The 16,715-nt window shown below is 49.2% G+C and overlaps 1 long non-coding RNA gene across 1 annotated transcript; it reads right to left on the reverse strand.

Annotated features, from left to right (window-relative positions):
- Nucleotides 1-1,795: 1,795 nt before the first annotated feature.
- Nucleotides 1,796-15,679, reverse strand: LOC116660507. Its single transcript, XR_004316060.1, has 3 exons — nucleotides 14,770-15,679; nucleotides 9,774-12,863; nucleotides 1,796-1,995 (listed from the first exon to the last, which is right to left on the reverse strand). It is a non-coding gene; the product is annotated as an uncharacterized LOC116660507 (long non-coding RNA).
- Nucleotides 15,680-16,715: the final 1,036 nt, after the last annotated feature.

The following is a 16,715-nucleotide window of genomic DNA, read 5'->3' on the forward strand; positions in this document are numbered from 1 at the left end:
CACCCAGACCCCGCCTCCTGACGCTCCCTCCCTCACCTCCCGCCTCGTCCAGCCCCCGCCCACCCAGCCGCGCCCCGCCGCCTACCCTCCCTCCAACGTGGGCTGCCAGGATCCCGGCACCCCCCACCCCTGGCCCTGCTCGGACCCCCGGGAGCGACGCGAAGCCCGGCCAAGAGCTCAGGGCATGAATATTTCAGTGCTGGCGAAGCTGCCCTCTGCCGATGTCATGGCACCGACTGCTGTGGCAACTCGACGAATCCCTCAAAGGGGCAAGGAGGAAACCCAAGGAAGCGGTCCCAGGTGCGTGCTGGAGACTTGCCCCGCAGGGCCGCCCGCTGTCCCGGAGAGGGGGACACAAAGGAGTGGTGGCCCGGCACGCCTCCCAACCGCCCCGCGCCTCCGGCCAAAAGGGAAACGCTCCGGGGAAGCCAGAAGGAGCTATCGGGCGCACCGCCTAGGTGAGCCTGCGCCATCTGTTGGCTTTAAGCGCCCCCTCTCTGCTCCCAGAGTCGTTGAGCGCCTAGCGGGGCTCCATCCCTCTAGTCCTTGGGGCCACTTAAGCTGCGCTTGGCTTATAGCTGCCTTTGCCCACCCCACTCATGCACGCCCATCTGCGCCCTCTCCATCAGTCGAGCTCAAAAATGCCAAGTGCTTACAAACGAGGGACCCTGGATTGGGAGAGACTCTTGATGTCACCTGACATCTGAGGGTGAGTACCCTCACCCATGCAGGAGACCCTTCTGCTGCACACCTGAGTGATGCTCTCCCAGCTTCTTTTTGCACATCTGTAGGGATGGAGACTTCATGACTTTTCCCAGACAGCTGGATTCAGGAGTCGTCCGTATTTGCGTAGTTGGAGAGGGTCATTCCCTGACCTTGATCTTTACTTCCCCAGGCTAAACATTCTGAATGCTTTTAACCATCTGTCATATGACAGGATGTCGACCTGTCACTGTTGCCGTCAGCATATTGACAATAGCTGCTGGGAGCCGGGCTCTGGGCTGAGACTTTTGGCCTCAACTCATTCTATCCTCAACATAGCCTTTCTGGTAGGTCCTGTCATTCTCCTGGTTTTACAGTAAGAAAATGGGCTTTAGGGAGGTGAGTGAATTGCCCATGTGGTGGAGTCAGATACTGAACCTAGAATCTGCCTGATTCCAAACTCCTGTTCTTTATCATTCATTCACTGTTGCTACTGTGTGCTAGCTAATGGAAACAGGTTCCCAGGATGTGATGGGGAAAAAAAAAAAAAGGCTTGGTCCTTGTGGCCTTGTGAAGCTCTTCTAATGGGGAAAACAGATAGTCAATGAAACACATAAACAGGTGAAATTACAGTCAGAATCAGCACTAAGAAGAAGAGTGTTTTAATGGCATCTGGCCTAGGGGATCAGAGACGACTTCTTGGAGGAAGTAGCACTGAGCTGAGATCTGAAGGATGAGCAATGGAAAGAGAGAGTGGATTTAGGCAGGAGAAACAGCATGTGCAAAGGTCCTGTGGTGGGGAGGAATTGGCAAATGTAAAGAAGTGAAAGAAGGTCAGAGAGGCTGGAACAGTGGAAGGGTGGGGAGGACAGTGAGCATAAAGCCACAGTGGGAACAGGGGCCAGACTGTGCAGGGCATGTTGGCCTTAATCAGGATTTAATCTCTACCCTACAAGTGGAGACTTTAAAGCAGATGATTAGGATGGAGGTTGAGGGGTGGGAGTGTCATGATCTGATCTGTAGTTGAAAAAATGGAGAATTGATTGGGTGGTAACAGAAGATAAGAGCAGATTTCTTCAATTAAAAACGTTTATTTATCATCACCTATGTGCCAGAAACTTCTCAACTAGGAACAGCAAACTGCAGCTTTCAGGTCAAATCCATCTTTTCCCACATGTTTGTAAAGAAAGTTTTAGTGGAACACACACACACATGCCCATCTGGTTATGGCTCCTTTCACAGTACAACTGCAGAACTAAGGAGTTGCAACAGAGAATCCATGTTCTGCAAAACCTGCAAGACATTTAAGTTTAAGTGTGAAAAAGAGACACTCTGACATCTCCCTTCCCCCAGCCCTCTGGCCTTCCCCCAGCAGGGGCAGGGTCAGCCCAGCTGTGATTCAAAGCACAGCAGAAGATTGCAGGGAAAGGATCTGAGGGAAACAAGCCAGCACTGCACACTGCGGACCCAGACGTGAATAATATGCAGCCCTGTCTTTGAATCACTCCCAGTTCAAGAGGGAGGCAGACATATAAATCAAGTATAATCTGGCAAGGTAAGTGTGGCAAAGCATAGAGGTAGCCCAAGGACAGTTGTGTGTTGGATTCTCAAGAAAATTGAGACCAGAAAGGTTGCCTGAACAAGGGAACCTCAGAGCTGAGTTTTGCTGTGATGATCAGGAGTTCCATAGGCAGCAAAAGCAGAGGGGCATTCCAGGTGGAGGGAACAGCATAAGCAGAAGTCTGGGGGCATGCATGTGGACTCTCCCCACGGGAGCTGTGGGATTTTTTTGATCTTGGAGGTACGCAGCAGTTCTGCTGTTCTGCACATGAAGCAGCCACAGGTAGGATGGTGGTGTTTGCAGAAGACTCCGAGCTGGGAAAATAGAACTAGGCCTCTGCCCTCTGAACGAGCACCTCCTCATCTCCAGGGGATTAATCCTCTGAATTCTAGATTTTCTCCCTGGCTGGGGCTTCCATCCCTCAAACCATTTCAGGATTGTCTACCAAGAACTCGGAATTCTCCTCGCCTCCCTTTTCTTAGAAAACCTCTGCCCCTCCCCCAAACCTTTTGGAGCACTTCTTACCACTTTATGTGGCTTTGGACAAGTCTCTTAGCCTCTCTGAGCTTTGCTTTCCACTTCTGTAATTGAAATCATGGCGCCTGACCCGCCTTCCTCCTGTGGCAGTATGAAAGCCCTTGGAAACCATAAAGAACCATAGAGATGCTACCTGCTCACATCCCAGCATCATGCAAACCCCTCTGCTACTGAGAAAGGAATGGACAGGATCAGGTTCTGCTTTAACTGTTACAACTAAAAGAGAAGGTCTTCCATCATCCTGCCTCCTGGTCACAGGGCACAGTGCATGGCCCAGGCCAGCCAATCAGAAGCTCCAGTCTTAACTTTAGATCTTAAGGAGAATAACAAAGTTTGGAAACAGTTTAGAATAGTTTAAAAATTATGGAAAGTACCAAACCCTGACCAACAGCACTTAAGGCCTGACCTAGGCTACATTCTCAGCTGCATTCTTGGCTACCTGCCTTCTTTGGTTCCTCTCTGTTTTCTGGGCCTATCCTCCAGCAGAAGGAGCAAGCACTCCCTTGCCTTATCTAATTAGTAAATGCATTTTCTGCTTCAAGTAGCTAGAGTTCATTTTTGTTGCTGGCAACCATAAGAACCCTGCCTGCTATGGACCATATGAGGATTCTCCTGTCAGTTGTAGGGGATCACAGTACCACATAGGGTAAGCATTGCCAGAGTACATCCACCATTTTCCCAAAATTTAAGAAAGAAGAAAGATGGAAAGGAAGGAAAGAAGGAAGGAGGCGAGGAAGAAAGGAAGGAAGAGAAAGAATTGATAGAAAGGAAGGAAGAGAAAGAATTGATAACTGGCTCCTTCCATATTAGAAAGACCTTGTCCAGGTATTTCTAGAAGTGGCCACATCTCTGCAGTGGGTTCATATTCACCTTTAGCTCAGACACATCTACTTTAGGATACTCAAAGGCAGGGACCATGTCTTTGTTCATTCATCTAGCGAGCTTTCCTGGAGGGTCCATAGTGTGCCAGGCTCTGGGCTGGGTGATGAGAACACAGAGAAGTATATGATATCATTCTGGTCCTCAGAGAAGCTACAGTCCAGAAGTAGTGGAGTGACAGATACAGAAACAAATAGTTGGAAGGCATAAGATGATGCCATTCTTGAGGCCAGGACCAGGTTCAGCTGTGACAGAGGGACCCCAAGAAGGGTGCGGTCCACCCTAACCAAGGAGGCTAGGAAGACTTCCGACAGGAGGGACCACTTAAGCAGAGCCTTGAAAGATGAGTGCACCTGGCCAGATAAGGCCAGCAAGGGCCTCTGAGGTGGGGGGGGGGGCGCGTGTGTGCAAAGTCACAGGGGCATCACACAGTTTGGAGACTTCAGGGAGTGGGGCAGTAGGGCTAACCAAGGTGTGCTAGGCAGCGGTGAGAGAGGAGTCTCAGGAGAGGAGCCAAGGGCTGGACCATGAAGGGCCTGATATGCCACACTGGGGCCTGGGGGTCACTCAGCAAGTGATGCTGGAGGTAGAGGGCAGATGGGCTTGGAGGTGAAGATGTACAGTAAGCAGGGGATGCAAGCTGAGCTAAAGGATGGAGGGGAAGAGAACGCATTGCCCCACAGTGGCCCTGGCCTGGCATTTTGGAGGAATGTACACTTCCTCTGCACTGTCTTTGTATCCCTAAAACACCAAATAATCCGATGGCCCACTGGCGCTCTCAGTGAGGGAGAAAAGGAAGAAAGGAGGTGGAGGAAGGGGAGAAGGGAGGGAATCCATGTCGGCTGTTTGAAATCTGCCCAGCCTATTAAACCACCTGGGATTGGATTAGCTTCCCCTTCCGCCCCACATCCCCCCAGGGCAGCTTTCCACCCCTGCTCTCTCCCCAGGAATGGGAGCGGGGCAGTGTGGTGTAATGCCAGGCTCAGTAGACTAGAATGCAGTGGACCCAACTTGTCTGAGCCTCAGTTTCCTCGGCTGTAAATGGGCACAAGAGCCCCCAGCTTCCTGGAACACCTCCCAAGGTTGTTGAAATACACACTCAAGTGCTTTATAAACTGTGAAAACAAAACAACACACACAAGTCTCTCCTCCCCATGAGGGTCGATTATTATTTTTAAAGCACATAAACGCCTCTCCTCTGGGTGTCCTCCTTAACAGCCTCTCTTTCCCACCTCACACGGAAGCATCGTTTCCTCCTCCTCCTTGTTTCCCATCCCTGAGCTGGTGCAGAGTTGTTTGTTGCTTCCTGTCTACGTCCCGGCCCACTCACCCTCTCCCGGGGCAGTGCCTGCCACTATAAACCAAGCATGTGTGCTCCTGAGTTTAGTTTGTGGGCCCTCGGAGCCTGGCACAGCTGTGGTGGCTCGACGCAGCTTGCGAACAAACGAGCAACACTGGAAGGCGAACAAGGTGGGTTGGGGCCACCCATCTGCAGAGTCAAGAGCCTCTTGGGAAACCCAAGGACATGGCTTCCCCCAGGGCCCCTCTGTGGAAGCTTAACCCTTCCCCAAGTGGCTGAGGAGCCAGGCTCCTTCCCTCACGTTCCTGCTCCGCTCCCTGTTTCCCTCTCCCATCATTTATTTATAAGGTATTCACAGCAAAATGAATGACAAAAAGTTAGGAGCTAATTAAAGCTGGCACAGATTGGCACATGGGGCATGAATTATGCATTGGTGCAGAATGGCACTTGGTGGCAAGGACTGGCACCATGTGCTCTGGGCACTGGTAGAAAGTGGGCTTGGGGCCCCCTATTCTGCCATGGTCCCCAGTCCTGCCTCTGGAAGGGGCCCTGCATCCAGGGCCCTCTGTCTTTCTCTGGGGGCATATGGAGCCTCGCCAGCTGTCCCCCCCACCCCCGACCATGGGCAATTTCTCTCTGCGCAGCCCAGCAGGTCCTGGCTGTGAGTGGCATCAACACCGTAATCAGAGGCTGGACTCAGCCCACAGAAGCACGTCCCTGGTTCTCCAAGCACGTGCTGGCTGCAGCCTCCGCACAAAATGGGCAGGGCTGGGCTTCTAAAAGAGTGGGGGCAGCTACGAAGGCTTGAGACCCAGCCAGCTAACACTGACAGGAGCACATCTGAGCTGGAAGACAACTTTCAAGCCCGTACAATCCACACACACTTCAAGGTGTCTTCACAGATGGAGAACCTGAGGGGAGAGGGTCAGGCTCTCTACAAAGCTACACAGAGAGTAATGATAATAATAATAATAGCATTAATTTAAAACAGATTTTGTGCCAGACACTGTTCCAAGTGCTTTGCATGAATGATCTCATTCAGTCCTCACATGAGGATGACACTAATGATCCAATCTGACAGATGAGGAAACCGAGGCAGCACAGATATGTAAAAGGAGCTTGCCCAAGGTCACTGGGGACAAAGTCTGAATTACGCTAAACCCAGGCAATCAGATCCCAAGCCCTGCCTACCCATGGGCCCGGGAAGTGGTTCTCTACCCTGGCTACACTTTAGAAGCTCTGGGGAGGGGAACTAGGGGTGTAAAAATAGTATCAGAGATTCAGATTTGATTGGTCTGGGCTGACATCGGCACATGGCAGTTTTTGAGAGCTCCCTGGGTGATTCTAGTGTGCAGAGGAGGAAGAAAACCACTGGTCTTGCGGGGAGGGGTATGAATACTGACTCCAAAAGTCACAGGTGTGCGTTCTTGCTCTGTCACTACTGACTGTGTGAATTTGAGCATATGGCTCTACCTTTCAGGGCCTCAGTTTCCTCATCTGTAAAATGGAGTTAGTAATAGTTTGGGATCTGGAGTTGGGCTGTTTAGGTTTAGTCCAAATCCTGGCTCTGCCTCTTGGGCAGTTTATTTAAATTCTCCTGGCCTCAGTTTGCTTACCTGTAAAATGGTGACAATGCTAGTAGAGTTGTTGTGAGGACTGAATGAGCAGATGAATATAAAATGGTACCCAGGAGCCATGGTCGTTAGCTGTCGTGGGAATAGGGTACCTTGCCCCTCCTGGTTCACAGGGCTTAAGAGAACTCAGATAACATAGAGCGGGCTGTGTGCACTGGGGGACACAGGGAGAGGCTGTCAGTCAGAAAAGCCTCGGACTCCTGGCTGCCTGTCCTGGGCCCTGAATTTCATTGCAGACATTTCAGACCACCTAGACAAACCACTGTTCTCAATTTGGTGTGTATCCTTCCAAGTGATGTTCTATGTACACATGGAAATATATAGTTTCAGGCTGGGGGCAGGGGTAGGAGAGAGAGACATCTATCATAGAACACTTCGATTCTTTTGAATTTTGTATGAATGATTCAAATAGAAAAATAAATATAAAGGGGATGCTTTAGGCAGAAGGCAAGTGGTCCCAGATGGAAGCTTGGATATTCAGGAAGGAAAGAAGAGTGATAGAAAGGGAAATAATATGGATAAATACAAATGAATCTTGGTTGTATAAAACAATACAACTAATGTTTAAAATATAGAGAGAAAATTAAAATACACAACACAATAGCACATGAGTCAGGAAGAGGGTAAATGGAGTTCGAATGTTCTAAGGCCCTTGCATTGTCCGGGAAATGGGTGAAAATGTGATGCGTGGTGAACGTTAATAAATTAAAGATGCCTGCTCTATCTCCAGGCTAACCCTAGAAGAATTGTAAATGGATGGATATAACCAGCCAATCGAGGGGGAAAATTGAAGAATAAAGTTGCATATGTGTGTGTATAATTTAAAGAGTTATTTGTTGTTTATAAATAGTCATGTTTCACATACTGTTCTATAACTTAATAATTTTTTTCTCTTAAAATATATCCTGGAGCTCTTTCCACATGGGTACACAGAGGGGCTCCCTCTTGTTAATCTGCTAGGGTGCATTCTAGGGAAATATGGTGAGGACGGAGCTTGAAACTGGGGGTTGGGCCCTTCCAAATGTGAGGCCCTGTGTGATGCCCACAGAGCCAGCCCAAGCTGCAGACCATGCTGCAGAGAGAAGGTAATGCCCAGAAGCGTGTCCACAGCCTGGACTGGGGCCAATAAGCCAGAGCTGCTGTCTTTAGGCTCTGAGCCCCGACCCTGGCCCCATTAGTCACATGCACACCAGAAAACCCAATGTCCAGTAAATAGAGAGGCAACCCGTGATCAGCCGGACCAGCCTCCCACCTCTGGGCCCTACTGCCGTCAAACTACCCTTGAAAAGAGCTTGGTCTCGTTTTCATGTCTTCAGAGGACAGGGGCCCCCATTTGGTGTAGCCTGCGAGTCATTTCCTGCTCAGTGCAAGCCTTCTTCTGGTAATCTCTTTGAATCACAGGGTGAGAAAGTTATTCCAGTTTCCATTCTGTTGTAGTTTACATAAACATGCAAAGAAGAAAGTCTCAGTTTGTTCGATTATGTTTGTAACACTTAATAATCCCTCTTCCTTGAACCAGAAGGGATCAGGCCTTCTCTCGGCGTCTGGCAGGCAACTTTGTCTGTTTGTATCGTATTATTTGTTATCATTGTATTTACTTTGCTAGTTATCTTTCATTTATTGCGATTAGTACTGCTTTTGTTCATCTATGGTGATGACCAAGAGTTTTTTTTAAATAAATTGAAGAATTTAATATCAAGGGATTAACATTTAAATTGAGTCAGTAACAGTAGAGATGACACATGGAAATGCCAAAATTGGTGAATGTGATGGGTGGATGACTGAAACTGGAGATTCTGACCTGAAGAATTAAGGGGAAGGAGGCATCCATGTGGCATTCAAAGTCCCATATCTCTCACCCTAAGAAGCGGACCCAACATACCTTTGGGCCTCACCCCAACCTCTCTTCCCCACGAAGCCTCTATCTCAGAATACGCAGATACACAGAGGTAGGTACAAGGATGCTTAGTGCAGTGCTCTTTATAATGGGGAAGCGGCGAGGACTGGTTAAACAGACTTTGCCTTGACTCATCTGTTCTATGGGCCACTCTGCTCTTTAGACCCTCCCATCCCCCAGCCTAGGCTGACACTGTCCTCTATCCTGCCACTGCCCATTGTCCTCCTTGCTCTCTGCTGAAACCCATTCTTCAGGTCCCATCACCTCCCAGAAGCCTTCCCTGCCCACCTCCCAGACCCCCAGGTCCTCCTCTGACCCTCAGGATTCTTACTGTCTGGATAACTCCCCCACCTGCACAGAGCCTAGAATCTTCAGTAGTCTTTTTGTCTTCTGTCTGTCTTGTTTCCAGTCAAATCATAAGCTCCCAGACAGAGAGCACGGACTGAGATGGATCTGAATGAGCTCTAGACAGAGGTCAGAAGACCCAGGATTCAGCCTTGACTCTGCCATTCTTTGCCTGAATGACCTTGAACAAGGCATTTCTCCCTTTGAGTCTCTGTCTCCTGATCTAACCATGAGGAGCAAGTTCAAGGTCCTCCCAGGATTCCTCCTGCTCTGAGTCTAAAGTCATTCTGTGCTTTTCTACACCTTCCTAAGAAGTAATAAAAACTGAGATTTTACATCTTAAGTGTGTTGTACCCACAATCTCACTTAATCCTCACAATGACTCTGAGAATGGCACTATTATTGTCCCCATTTCACTGATGAGAAAACTGAGGCAAAGAAAGGCTGTATTACTGAAGTTAAACTGGGTTATGGTGCAGTATAAACAAACTCTGAAATCTCACGGGCAGTAAAAGTTTACTTTTCGCTCACACATAGTGCAATGCTGGTGGGATGGCTTTCCTCTGAGGGTGACTTGGGAACTCAGGGCACTTCCATCTTAGAGCTATACTATCTGAAACACACATACCCCTGTGGCCACACAGAGGCCACTGTGACAGGGCAAGAAAGGGATGGAGGAGGTCCACAGGCTCTTAACTGCCTTTCCTAGAGGGACACATACATCTCTCCTGCTCCCATTTCTCTGGTCGGAAATAGTTTGTCATGTGGTTCCAACCTAATTACCAGGAAGGCTGGAATGTTTAGTGGGTAACCATCAAGAATCTGCAGCACAGAAGCTAAGGAACTTGACCAAGGCCACACAGGAAGTCAAGGATTTGAACCCAGATAGGGAAACCCCAGAGCCTTGTGCTTAATCACCATTCTACTTTGTCTCCAAGGAGGTACCAGGTCCACAGGGGCTGGGTAAGAGGTTGATGGTGATGAGTAAGGTGTGGTGTGATGGACTGGCACTGCAAAGTGGGAAAGACAAAGGAGAAATAGCAGTCAGGCAGAAGTAACAACAGGCAGCCACTGTCCGCAGAACAGTCCTAATAGCTCCCATCTGTTGAACACCTGCACTGGGCCAGACATTTTATAAAATGTTCCATCTGATCCTCTCAATATCCTGACAATAAAACCCATTTCCACTCTATAGATAAGGAAAGTGAGGCTCAAAGAGGTGGAGCAAACTGCTGAAGTTCGAGCATATGGGAGTATCAGGATGATCCCCAATTCCCTTTGGAGGTTTTTACCCAGGGCCCTGCAGAGGGCTTGCAAGGGAAGACCAGGTTGAGACATGAGCTCCCAGTCCCAGCCCTGCCACCCCTTCGCTGCCAAAGCCGGGGCAGAAGTGACCTGGGGCAGAAGACAGGAGTTGTTGTCCAGGGGCATCCTGAAAGCTCTGGACAGACCAGTCCCCAGGGACAGACCAATTCCCTCTGGCCCTGCGGCCCACGGGAGTCCAGATCTGCAGTATGGGCGCCACCTAGAGGTCGAGTGCTGCACAGCACCTCTCACCCTACAGGCTCCACCTCCAGCCTGGCAATGGAGGAAATACCGGTCTCCTCTCCGAGACCCAGGCCAAAAATGCGGAGGGTTGGTGCCTGTCCTTCACCCTCTGCTCAACATATGCCCATCCCTCAGCTCTCCTGTCCCCCAGCTCTCTTGTCCCCAGCCATCTTAGGTCTCTCTCTAGACTTGTTTCTGTCACAAATATTAATTAATGGGCCAGGCACCCTCATGGGTTTATTTTGGGACTGAGAGTCTAGACTTTTGGGTTCAGTATCTGCTCAGCCACTAGCTGGCTGTGTGACCCTGGGTAGGTCACTGCCCCTCTCTAGACGTCAGCTACCTTCCTTTTAAAACACAGGTTACAACCAGAGATAACACAGCAGGTCCCGCAGTCAGGCAGGCCTGAGTTTGAATCTCAACTCTGCCACTTCCTTGCTGTGTGATGCTTTGGGCACGTTAATTAACTTCCATGTGCCCAGTTAAGTTATCTGTAAAAGGGGTGGATGATGCCTATTCAAAGAGCTTTATTATCAAAATTAAATTACTACTTATACATGTAATATAGTATATAAAGTACCTGGTTCAAAGCTGCTTCCCTTTCCTTAACTACCTCAAGTTTTAAAGCTAGGGTTCAGTTCCTAGGGCTCTACTACCCTTCTCCCTAACGGAGGTCAGCCTCTAGATGAGTCCACTCTAAATGTGGACCCTGCCCACCAGCACAGATCAGGAGTGCCCAGGAGCCCTAGTTCCTGGAGCAGTGTTCCTGACCCAAGTTCAGCCAGTGCATGGGGAGGCCCCCCCCCCACCTCCTCCTAAGGTCACCTCCCACTTCACAGTGGGACTTAACTCTTGGTGAGTCAATGTGACCATGATGAATGACATTTGTCCCCCTGGAGCTGCACAGTGTACAACCTCAGTGGCTGTTCATGGCAGCTCTGAAGCTGAAATTGTCAGTAATTAAAAACAAGTGCATTTGTATGTCAATTATACCTCGATTTTTTAAAAAAGAAAAAAAAAAGAGGGAAACAACTTACCTAATGAAGATAAGCAGAAAAAGACAAAGCAAAACAAAACAAGTGCACTGGGATACAGCCCCACACCAGGCACAGTAGGAGGAAGAAGGCAGAGCACGCAGAAACCCTGCAGCTTTAGAAAATCTCAGGAAGACCTATAACTCCAGCTGTGACAGGGGCCCAGCTCTTCTGGAGGCCAATGCAAGGCATACTCTTCTTGGCTCGTTCAAACTGGCATGGGAGTAGCTCCAGCTGTTAACCTTACAAGTTTAATGTGTTTACCTCGATTTCCTCATCTGTAACATGTAAGACATAATCCCTGACCTGCTTACTTTCTCTGGTTGTGCGATAAAGATCTTGAAAGTCCTCTAATATCCAGTCCTGTTCAGATGCGTTATTCCCAGACCCACGTCACCAGCTCCATTCACTTATTCACTTATTGGACACACAGCCAGGCAAAGGGCCAGGGATACAATGCGGAGTGCAATAGGCTTCCCTAGACTATACACCATGAAGGAACAGAGGAGAAAAGACCTAATCGGCACCTTCCTGAGGGCACCCCAGTTTCCTTCTGGAAAGAGCAATAGCCACCAGCACTTATTTAGCATTTACTAGGCATCCAGCACTCAGCCCAGTGCATCTCAGACACATATCATGTCCTTTAATCCTTTTAGCAAACTCTGAGAGATAGGCATCGTCACCTCCATTTTAAGGATGAGAAAATTGAGGCTCGGAAATTTTCCCTTTAAGCAGGGGAATCTGGATTCAAATCCAGATCTGTTTGGCTCTCCAGTGAGAGTTATCCCTTGAGTTTTAGTGGGAAATGGTCATCATTACTGACTGCTTCTTACGTGTCAGGGGACAGGCACTTAATGTACTTCATTTGACTTAATCCCTATACTGATGCCAGTTAGGTCCATTCACCCAATTTTACAGATGAAGAAACCGAGGCTCTGAGAGGATAAGGGAAGCCCCGGTGCTTCCCCTGCCATCCTAGCTGGCACCTTGGGAGTCGGACAGATTACAGTAATCAGCTAATGCCTGAGCGAGACTCTGAAGATGCAAAGCCCCTTATTAAAAGCGCTAAGGATGATGATTAAGTCGGAAGGTGGAATTAGCTGCGTGGGGGGAGCGGGCTGCAGCCATGAGGAGAGGATTAGGGACTTGCTGCCCGAGTAAGCCGAAGGCAAGTCGAGAGTGAAAGAAACTGAGAGAGGTTTACAGCTCTGGCTCCAGCTCGGCGGTGCTGCTCCTGTCAGAGAGGATATGTGATGGTGGGCCTCCAAGGCAGCAATCACGCCACAGTCCTGAAGGAACCGGGCAGCATCCACAAAAAGGAGGGCAGGTGGGTCCCCAGCATTCTTTGCCTGTCTCCCATTCCTCCATCCCTCCATCCGTCCATCCATCCAACAAACACTTGCCAACATCTGCTAGGTCTCAGGCACTGTGAATACAGCCAAGAAAAGAGAGAAAGCTCTCATGAAGCCCCTAGCATGGTGGAGGGATACAGACATTTAACAATAGTCACATAGCAAGGAATTATTGTTCATCTTTTTAAGTATAATAACCATAATAACCCCATTATGGTTATATTTTATAAAAGAGCCCTAATCATTCAGAGATACATACCACAATATTTACAGATGATATGGTGCCTCAAATTAATACAAGGAGGAGGGAGTGAGTGTGGGTAGAGGTGAAAAAAAGATTGTCCCTGAGCTGGCAGTTGTTGAGCTGGGTGATGGGTACACAAAGGCCATGTACTCTTCTGTTTCCTTTTCTAACTGTTTGCAATTTTCCATTAAAAAGGGGGTTTAAAAAAACACACAGGCAGATAAATAATTACAACTCATGATAATTGCCAGGAAGGAAAAGCAAATATATGATGAGAAATTATTGTAGAGGGACTTGAGTTCAGCTGGGGAGTCAGGGGTCAGTTTTTGGCAGGGTGAGGCATTGGGGCATCCTTACATGAATGATTGCCAAAGTAATTCTTTCTGTCTCTTCCTACCCTGAAGGGAGGGCTGGCAGTGTCCTGCAGAGAGCTTTACATTTTGGGCATCACCAGCACCTTTCTGGCAGACCAGGGTCTTTACTAGAGAACCCAAGAGCAGCCCCCAGGTCCCTCGTTGTTGTGATGGAGGGAACAGGAGGCCCTAGTTGCAGAATCACCCATTCCTGCTCATGCCTGTGTCATGTGTGTACCTTGCTGTGAGCATCATTAGAACACCTTCGGGAGAGGGGAGTAGGGCTCCTCACTTTACAGATGAGAAAAACAAGGCTCTGAGGGGTTAAAAAAAGACTTGCCCGAAGTCAACAGCAGAACCACTCTTGTCAGTGTCCCCCATCTACCCCCGATTTGTTAACACAGCCATCATTCCTGGATCACAAGAAAGGGGAGTGGGGAGATATTAACCCTAAACCCTAACAAGAAAGACAGCTGGGAGCCTCAGGTGCTATGGGCCCAGAGAACGAGAAGGGTATAAGCCTAGAGGTGTGGGTGACAAGGGAGGGAAAACTAGTTTCCTGAAGCAGAACCAAGCGACCTAGGGCCTCTAACAAAGGAAGCAGAGTTCAGGGTCTGCACACACCCCTCCCCCTCCGCCACCCACACCCCTCCACCAAGCAGCACCCTCAGCTGCAGAGCTGGCCAGATTTCCAGTATCTGTGATAGAAAGACTCCAGCTCTGGATTAAAGGCACAGCTGTGGGCTGGAGGGCATAGGGACCAGCCTTGAGGGTGCTGGAATAAAAGGACCTTTGCACTGGGAGCGAAGGGACCCCTCTTGCTGTGCCCTCTGTGACGCCCATGCACCCACCATTTCAGGCTGGCACGTCCCACAGTGGATGCGCTGGCTGTGTTCAAAGGGCACAGAGTGTAACCTGTCTCACAACAAAACTGAATTCGTGCCTGCCCGGAGGAGAGCAGCAGTGACAGGCACACATAATGTGGGCTGGGCCTCTGCCCTTGCAGGTAAGGAGCTCACCCTTGGGACTCAAGCAGATTTGGGTTCAAATCCTTGGCTTCAAAGCCACGGCTTCAAAGCCACTTAAATCCTCCAAACTCCAATTTCCTCATGTAGGGGTGGGGTGTGGACTGAGACAATGAAAGCAAAGCATTGAGCAGAGCATTCAGCCTCCAGTGGGTGCCAGCCACCACCCTCCGCCTCACTGGGCAATGACACCTCCTCCTGTTCTCCCCTGAACAGATGTTCCTCTAGAAGCAGACAGACCAGGGTTCAAGTGCAGGTAGTTTATTGGAGATGATCTAGGAAGCCCCAGCTGAAGAACAAGGAAATGAGACAAGCAAAGGAAGGAGACAAAAAAGGGGGGGGGGGTGTTATTGGTTACCATTGTAGACAATGGGGACTCCAGGCCACAGGGAACTCTGGGAAACGGTGAGGTAGAATGGTTCTCAAACTTGATTGTGCATCAGGCTCTGTGAGAGGGGTGGTTAAAACACAAAACACCAGTTGCTGAGCCCCACCACCTAGAGTTTCTGATTCTGTAGGTGTAGGGTGGGATCTGAGAGTGTGCATTTCTAACAGGTTCCCAAGTGCTGTAGGACCACACCCTAAGAACCACCAAGAAGATGTCTCCGTGTGATCCTACTTGACAGCCAATGGCCACCAACTCTGTCTATCAGTGCTAATGGCCGCTTCCAACCAAAGGCATTAACTCTGACACTTCCATTTGATCATCCGGCAGGCCAAGCTTGCTGCCACAGTCCCAAAAGCCCTACTAAACCCACTGCTAGGGTCCAGCCAAGGGAGGGCCTGTGGCTGGGATGCAGGATGGTCACGGTAAGGGCAGAGAAGCCTGCAAGGTAGTTTGACACCTGATTGAGGGACTTCAGTGGCAGCTAAGGGTCAGGGATGCCTCTGTGTAGGGCCCTAGCAATGGGTTCACATGATCACATATTTGTAAAATTAGCAAGTGTTTTATTGTGATTTTTTTCATTCTAAGCAACTTTTTTTTGGTACCTGATTTTATATTTGCAATTTGTTTTTCTTTTTCCTAAAGAGGGCCCCCAAATTGTCTAAGCTTCAGGTCCCATAAAACCTGAATTGGCCCCTTCAGGTAGGCCTCTGTGAACAAAAAATACTGCAAGCCATATCAGTAAACAAAGAATGCTGAAGCCATCAAGTCATCAGCAGCTGCTGCCAACACCCCACAGTGAAGACGGGCCTTCAGCTTGGCCTCTGCAGCCACTCACAATGGTGAATAATAAAGGACAGGATAATGGCCCTAGATAGCTAGATGCTTGTCAAAGGAATGAATTCAATGAGCCCAAATGTTTGCTTCTTCCCATACATAGAAAAGCACTAAATTCTTTAACTTGAGATGTCTGGTTTTCTTCAGTTAACAAGTAATCCTTTAATGTTCCGACTACCTGGTCTTGTTGTAAAACTCCTATATATCCTGGCTCCTCCCCTACCTCTTCAGAGCAGTCCGTCAGAGTGATCTGGGAGCTTTCATCCCAGGCTGAAGGGGTTCGAGTCCTCAGAAATGTCCATCAAATAAAACATAAATCTCAACTTCTAGTCTGTGCATTTGTGTCAGGAGACACCTCCTAGGAACAAAGACTTCTGTTGCTGAATTGAAATGGGTGTCCACTACTTGACTCAGTAAGAACACAGACCACCTGTGTTCAAGACCACCTAGGCTCACATTCCAGCTGTTACTCTCTATCGGAGTTACTTTGGGCAAGGGGCTTAATCTGTCTGAACTCCTGGTTACTCATTTACAAAATGGGGATTGTAATCATACTTTCCCTGAAAGATCAAATGAGGATCAAATGAAATGATCACTGTAAAGAGACAGGCCTACAGTAATGCTCAATAAATCAGTATCTTTTTTATTATTATTAGTTCCCATGGTTTATTCTTGTTTATTATCATTTGTCTTGGTAATCATCTGTTTCCTTCAAGTCCAGGTGGGAGTGAAGGAACTGGGAACAGGAAGAGCAGCTTCCTCCGGGATTGACAGGTCTCCTACCTCTCCCAGCTTCCACACCTGTTTGCTTTGCCTCACAGGCCTCGCCCCTAGCCTGGGCCCCGGCCCCGTTGCCGGGCAACCACTGCCCGCCCCCGCGCGGGGATTGGCTGTGAGGCCCACTCCCGGCATGCCCCACGGCTCCCGGAAGACGCGCTCCGGCCTCTGTTTCAAGGTAGGTGGTCGTTTGGGCTCCCGAAAGGCGGGCGTCTGTGGTAAGGTTGGGATGGGTTTCCAGCCTAGTTGAGCGCCATGGGCCGGGTGTCGCCGCCTGTCGCTAGGCGGGCCGACCTCGTGGGGTT

The sequence above is a fragment of the Camelus ferus genome, chromosome 29 (genome assembly GCF_009834535.1).
Source record: "Camelus ferus isolate YT-003-E chromosome 29, BCGSAC_Cfer_1.0, whole genome shotgun sequence".
In the NCBI taxonomy this organism is placed as follows: domain Eukaryota; kingdom Metazoa; phylum Chordata; class Mammalia; order Artiodactyla; family Camelidae; genus Camelus; species Camelus ferus.